The following is a 6,506-nucleotide window of genomic DNA, read 5'->3' on the forward strand; positions in this document are numbered from 1 at the left end:
TATAGGAAAAGCTCGGTGGGCACCCGTGCTCCCACACAGGGTTCAGGTCAGGTGCTTTCCGATCTGAATCCATTATTAACAAAGCAGTTTAAAGAAAAGCTGCCCCTGACATTGCTTTCATGACTTGACAGGAATCTTTTCTTTGTAATATAGAAATTAAAGATATGCTCATGCTTTTTAAATTTATTTTTGTACTTTTTGTTTCTTTTTGCTTTTCCCCGTTGTTTGTTATTGTTTTGTTGTTTTAAAAAGATGATTGATTAGGGTCCAGAAACATCCTGTGATTTCTCAAGCTGAATGTGTGCTTGGTAAGTACTGGGCTATTATTGTTTTAAGGCTGCCCTATGTACCCAAGACTAGCCTAAAAGTTGCAGCAATCGTCTTGTTTCTGCATTTTGGGGCTAGAACTGTAAACTCTTAACAACACATTCAATTATTTTTACTACATTTGGAAGTGAAAATTATTTTGTATTTATTTCTACTCTGGGGATCTTGAGCACACAACTAATTCCATTAACTTGCATGACTTTGTAAGATTGTGAACAATTAGCTTCAGTGTAAAACAAAAAATGACAAAAAGAACTAGGTATAACTACTCAAAGAAAAAATGTAATAAGCACACGACACTTATTTTTCCTTTGTGTTAGAGTATTTATTTTCCTAGGAAAATGTCATAATACTGAAAACTCTTTGATGACCTTACAAGACCAGATCAAAATAAAATTGATTTTCCTCAGTTGAAAAAGATTGATAATGTTTCTGTTTGTTTCCATCCTCCTGAATTTGATGACTTTCCAGATAAAATGAAAATTTAAATGAAACTGGGATGAATATTTTTGGAATCCCACTCAAACACTCATTATTTTTTTATTTTAAATGATCATTTTATTATTTATATAGATGTGTGCATGTATATGAGTGTCTGTGTGTGCATGTGCATATATGTGTGTGTGTCCCTGCATGTATGTGTGTATGTCCCTGTATGTGTGTGTGTGTGTGTTTGTGTATGTTTGTGTGTGTACATGTGACACTTTGGTAGGTGAATTCTGAGGGCAGAAGAGGGCTTTAGGTTTTCAGAAATGGTAGTTACAGAAACTAGTGAACTGCCTGATCTAGAGACTGGGAGCTACCCTCGGTCCTTTGTAAGAGCAGCCGAGCTCTTGACCATTGAGCCAGCCCATCACTGTAGTCCAGGTTTTTAGTGTGGGTTTATAGTAAGATTCTTACACTATCATTAGTATCATTTTTACTTACGTAAGGAACTTCCTGATGTCAAGTAACAGCGTGTCTCTTTGGTATGGCATACTCTCTGATCTTTCATTCTTAGTTTGATTTTGAGGCTTATAAAGAAAAAGAAGATCTGGGGAGATAGTGAAGGCTTTCTGTTCTCAGAACCCAGAATCTAAAGTACTGGGGATGAAACTTTCATGAGCTGCAACTTTAAATATTCATCACGTAAACAGAAACTGTTGTTTGGGGTATTTATGATAGCAGAAATTTATCTGTCTTCCCTATTAAAAGGAAAGATTTTGTAAAATTTTAAACACTTGCTAAATTATTAAATAATTGTGTAGTAAGTCGAGACATTGTAAGTAATAAAATGCTTTCCTCACTAATAGTTTGTTCATAGAAGTGAGTTATTTTTTAAATTACAAAAGTTCCTCTTCTGGTTGGAGGGTGGCTCTGAAGTCGTTGGCACTTGCTGCATCTGCAGAAGTCATGGGGCCAGTTCCCAGTACTCTACCATTTTTAACTCCAACCCTAAGGGATCCTTCTCTGTCCTCTGAGAACATTGCACTTTGAGGTATACACACACACACACACACACACACACACACACACACACACACACACACACACAAACACTCACTCACACACACACATACACACAAACACATAAACACACACAATTGAAATGAACCTTATAGGGAAAATACTTTACAAGATACTACCATGGGTTATCGTTATAGCCCTGTAGTGCACATGCTCATTGGAACTAATAGACCAAGACTCACTTGATAATTTGAGACATACAAATCCCTTAACTCCTTTATGGAGTTTTTACACACAGACCTGTATATACTGTCCCATCATTACATGAATGATTTTACAAGATTTCCCATTTACTGTCTCTGTCTCTCATGACAGAGCTAGAGAATCCTCGGAGCAAGTGACTGATTGCTAATCTTTTTCATATCATTTTTTACTATCTTTAATCTTTTTTCTTTTTAAAAATTTATTGTTTAATCTTTTTTTTTTTTTTTTTTTTTTTTTACAATCCAGAGTTTATCCTCCTCCTGGTTCAGCTTCTGACTGTTCCACATTCCATACCTCCTCCCCCAACCCAACCCCACTCTGTCTCCAAGAGGATGTCCCCACCTCCCTACACCCATCCCACATCATAGCATCAGTAATAGTATCATCAGGCCTTGGGGCCTCCCCTTGAGCTGGATCCCAATTTGGGCCTGTCGCTGGACCTCCTTTTCCTCAGGCTCTTCTCCATTTCAATCCTTGCTGTTCTTTAAGACAGAGTTTTTGGCTGTGGATGGTAACTCCATCCCTCCACTTGATGCCCTGTTTTTCTACTAGAGGTGGGCTCTACAAATTCCCTCTCCCCACTGTTGGTAATTTCATCTAAGGTCCTTCTCTTTGAGTACTGAGAGTCTCTCACCTCCCTGGTCTCTAATACATTCTGGAGGATTCCCACCTCCTGCCACCTGAGGTTGCCTGTTTCCATTTAAACATCGTATTGCCCCTACTCTTCTTTCTCCCATAATGCAGCTGGAGACTCCATGGGGTTATGGGTTAGGTACTAAAATTCTTCATATTTTTTTCATAACATTGGCATCAAACAATACACAGAAAAGGCCTTTCTCAAGTGTCTTTCTAAATCAACTTACAGTCCTGATGACTGTTTATTGAAACAAATTTCATGTCATTACATCAAGCATGAAGGGCACACACAGGGGCTCTAGGAGGAGCTGGCATTAGTGGATCTAATGCTGGCAAATGTCACTTGGCCAATCTAAGAGAAAACAGCTGGCAAGTAGCGCTCACCTTCAAACTCTCAGTCTTTTTTCCAAGGGTAAATGGAGAATGAATTAAAGCACTGAAGTCTACTAAAGCAAGAATAACTAAAACATGTAAATTATTCTTTCCCCCTTCTTGTCAACTAAATAGGCATGGTTTTATAAACGTAGCTTAATCCAAAAAGCAGATGTAGTTTTTCCCAAGGATACAAGATGCAGCCAACTGGCTCATATGGTACCTTCCCTCTCCAGCCTTATTGGAAGTGGCAGGTTGAAAGGCCTCGGGATTATAGTGGCAAGACAATGATAGAGTCAAAGAATGAAGTTCTAATCCTTTGTAGGATATAGAACAACAACAAAAAAATGTGCAAGGGGAGAGGTGAGAGGAGCATTTAGGTGAAGAGTGGATGGTATGTCTGGACCAGCAACCACAGTGCAGTGAAAGGATGCTGTGTGTGCCTAACATCCCCAAGTATGCAGGGGAAGAGGTGATGTACCAAACCTGTCATCTTCCACTGAACACACTCATTAGCCATCTCTATCCTCCCACTGCCTCCTGCAAACAGCAAAATCACACACCACACAGTGGTCTGTCCTTCCCTGAGGTGATGTGTCGGGCAGGGCGGGGCGGGGGTAGGGGGGACTGCTTGTTAAGTCTATTGACTTTTCTGGTTGGGGATTTGGTGTTAATGTCTATGTGGGAGAAGGTGTCATTTGTCTTACTGCAGTCACCACACAGCACCCTGCTTGCTGTTCACTGAATTCACTTTGGCTTAAACACAGGAGTGTGCTCTTCAGATGACTGCGCACAGCATGCCTGCAGAACAGTCTTCAAGGCCGGAAGGCATCCTGTGTTGAGTGTGCCATCAAGGGCTGGAGAGGTGGCTCAGGGTTAAGAGCATGTGCTGACTGCTCTGACAAGCATATTTTGCTTCCCAGGGCTCGTGCTAGACAGCTGACCACACATCGTTTTGAAACAAATAAAATAAATATAAAAATAGCGAAAAGGTAGCACCAACTGTAGGCTCGTTGGGATTTCTATGTCCCTCTTTACATTTTAAGATTACATTATATCATCTAAAGAGTACATTCCTACTTGGTACATGTTACATAGTTGATGAAGAAAAGCCATAATTATTAGTTTAAAAAAGATGTTACCGAGTGTTACCTTATGAGGAAGAAGCAAGCCACGTGGGATTCTGTTTTAGTTCCTTTTACAGGGCAGCTCCCTGCTCCTGCCCACGTCAACTATCATTATACACGCATAACAAGGCTCCACACACTCACCAGATTTTCATTTTTGTTCATTTTTCTTTGTTTTATGGTGCTAGGAACTGAATCCAGGCATGTTTATATAGTCTGCAAGCTCCCTGCCATTGAACTATATTCCTAGACATAGTTTCTGTTTTAAAATTAATATTATTACTTTTCAGATATTTTCTCAATATTAGATTTTAAGCCAGGCATGACAGCCCATGTTTTCAATTGTGGCACTTGGGATGTTGTGGTGGGCAGATTGTCCTGAGTTTAAAATAAGTCAGGGCCAGGAGTGAATTCCATGTGAGCCTTGCCTACTAGATGAGCCTCTGATTCAAAAACAAACAAACAAACAAACAAACAGATGTGTTTTAGTTATATTTCTGTCTCATGCTATATCCTATAAAACTATAACTACAATTTATTTTATCTTCTAACTATCTAGTATTTGCAGAGAAGATTGAGAGCATCCTACATCCTTTCAGTTAATTAAGAAGTTAATTATTTCTGAAGATACATTGTTACTGCATGAGACTTCCAGTGTCTACAACTGTCATAATTTAGACAGTTGTTGACAGAACTCACTGAGTGGAACTTTGTTCTTCTGCTTACAAATTCATATTTTTCCCTGTTCCATGATCAAATAATTCCTACAATCATTGACATTAGGCATTAGGAATAGCCATCTTTTTGAATGAACCCTAAATTCTTTTTCTTTTCTTTTTTTTAGCCTACAGCACCCGGTATTCCCAGGCGGCCTCCCATCCAAGTACTAACCAGGCCCAACCCTGCTTATCTTCCTAGATCAGATGAGATTGGGCGCGTTCAGGGTGGTATGGCCATAGATGAACCCTAAATTCTTAACCATTGTAAATGTGGTATTTTCTATGCTTCAACAAGAGAATTGTGTATGTGGTATGTTTTATGCTTCAACAAGAGAATTATGGGACTACTGCATAGGAGTGTCTCAGAATATTGATTTTAGTTGAATAAGATAAAATTTATATGATTATAAGAAAAGTCAATGATACAGAAATAGATGGGATTTTAAATCCATATTTTCAATGAATGTAGTGCCTACTGAAGCAAACCATAATCCTGAACACAGACTGAATATTATTTCAGTATTGCTACAAGACTCTTACTTGGATTAAGGCCAAAGAAATGCCTACAGTTATAGAATCATTGCTACTAATAAGAGTTTAGAGATACTGGGTATAAATTTTTTTTCCTGTAAAAAGTCAGCAGATAGCATGAATGTTCCTGTGATGTGGATATCAGTTCTAGTTCAGAGGTAAAGGGAAGAGTCTAGAAGCCTGCAGTAGGAAAGATTCTAGAGATATTTATCATAATGACAGACCAATTTTTTCATAATGAAAAAAAAAACCTATGTTAAATAATTTTAGCAAGGTTGATGATTTAAGCACACAAAATTCTAAGTTACATAAAAATGATTAAAACATAAGCTTAAAATTGAAGCTGTTTTGCTCCTCTGAGGTAAAGAGTTCACATCTCTAAGATTATTTAGCCAAATGTTTTGGAGAATAAGAGTTTGGATGAAGGTAACAGATTACATTGAAACCTGTGCAAAGTGTATGGACCCAAAAGAGAGAGAGCTAACATCAATGACAATTGAACAACATAAACAACATAGAGATAAAAGTCTTCACTTAAAATCTTGCGAGTGATTTCCTGTTACATATTTTTAAACTGTGGTTAATTGTTCTAGAAACATTCATTATGAGTAGCCTCATGATTCTAGGTTTCCCTGTAAGAGATCCAACTAAATCTGCCACTTCAGTGCCTACCTCCAGGATGATCATGAGTCTGCATTAGCTAACGGTAGAGGGATGCTATCCTCCCCAGAGCACAACTGTTGTGCATCTGCCTACCACATCTGCCTCAACTAAAATGTCAGATACGAGCTGAGACTGCAATAGAATTGGATTACTGAGCAGGTCCTTGGAATGGGAGAGGAACTTACCTCACAGTATTTGAATTGTTTCCTAACTACAACTCTTTCCAATGATGCTCGTCTGCCATGGAAAGACCTCAACTAAGTTTCTCTCATTTGTACAAGCGTCTAAGTCCCACTTAATCTCTCTTCTCCCAGCCCAGGCACAGGAACATCAACCATTCTCCAGTCCCCCCTCAGAGCCTCCCATGATGGAATCCAAACCTCCCTTCATTGTCTTAGCAACCTTGGTATCTCACAGTCCC

General features: G+C 38.8%; 1 non-coding gene across 1 annotated transcript; it reads right to left on the reverse strand.

The window, feature by feature from the left end:
* Positions 1–5,014: 5,014 nt before the first annotated feature.
* Positions 5,015–5,133, reverse strand: n-R5s195. Its single transcript, XR_003954801.1, has one exon. It is a non-coding gene; the product is annotated as a 5S ribosomal RNA (ribosomal RNA).
* Positions 5,134–6,506: the final 1,373 nt, after the last annotated feature.

The sequence above is a fragment of the Mus musculus genome, chromosome 3, assembly GCF_000001635.26.
Source record: "Mus musculus strain C57BL/6J chromosome 3, GRCm38.p6 C57BL/6J".
NCBI classification, from domain to species: domain Eukaryota; kingdom Metazoa; phylum Chordata; class Mammalia; order Rodentia; family Muridae; genus Mus; species Mus musculus.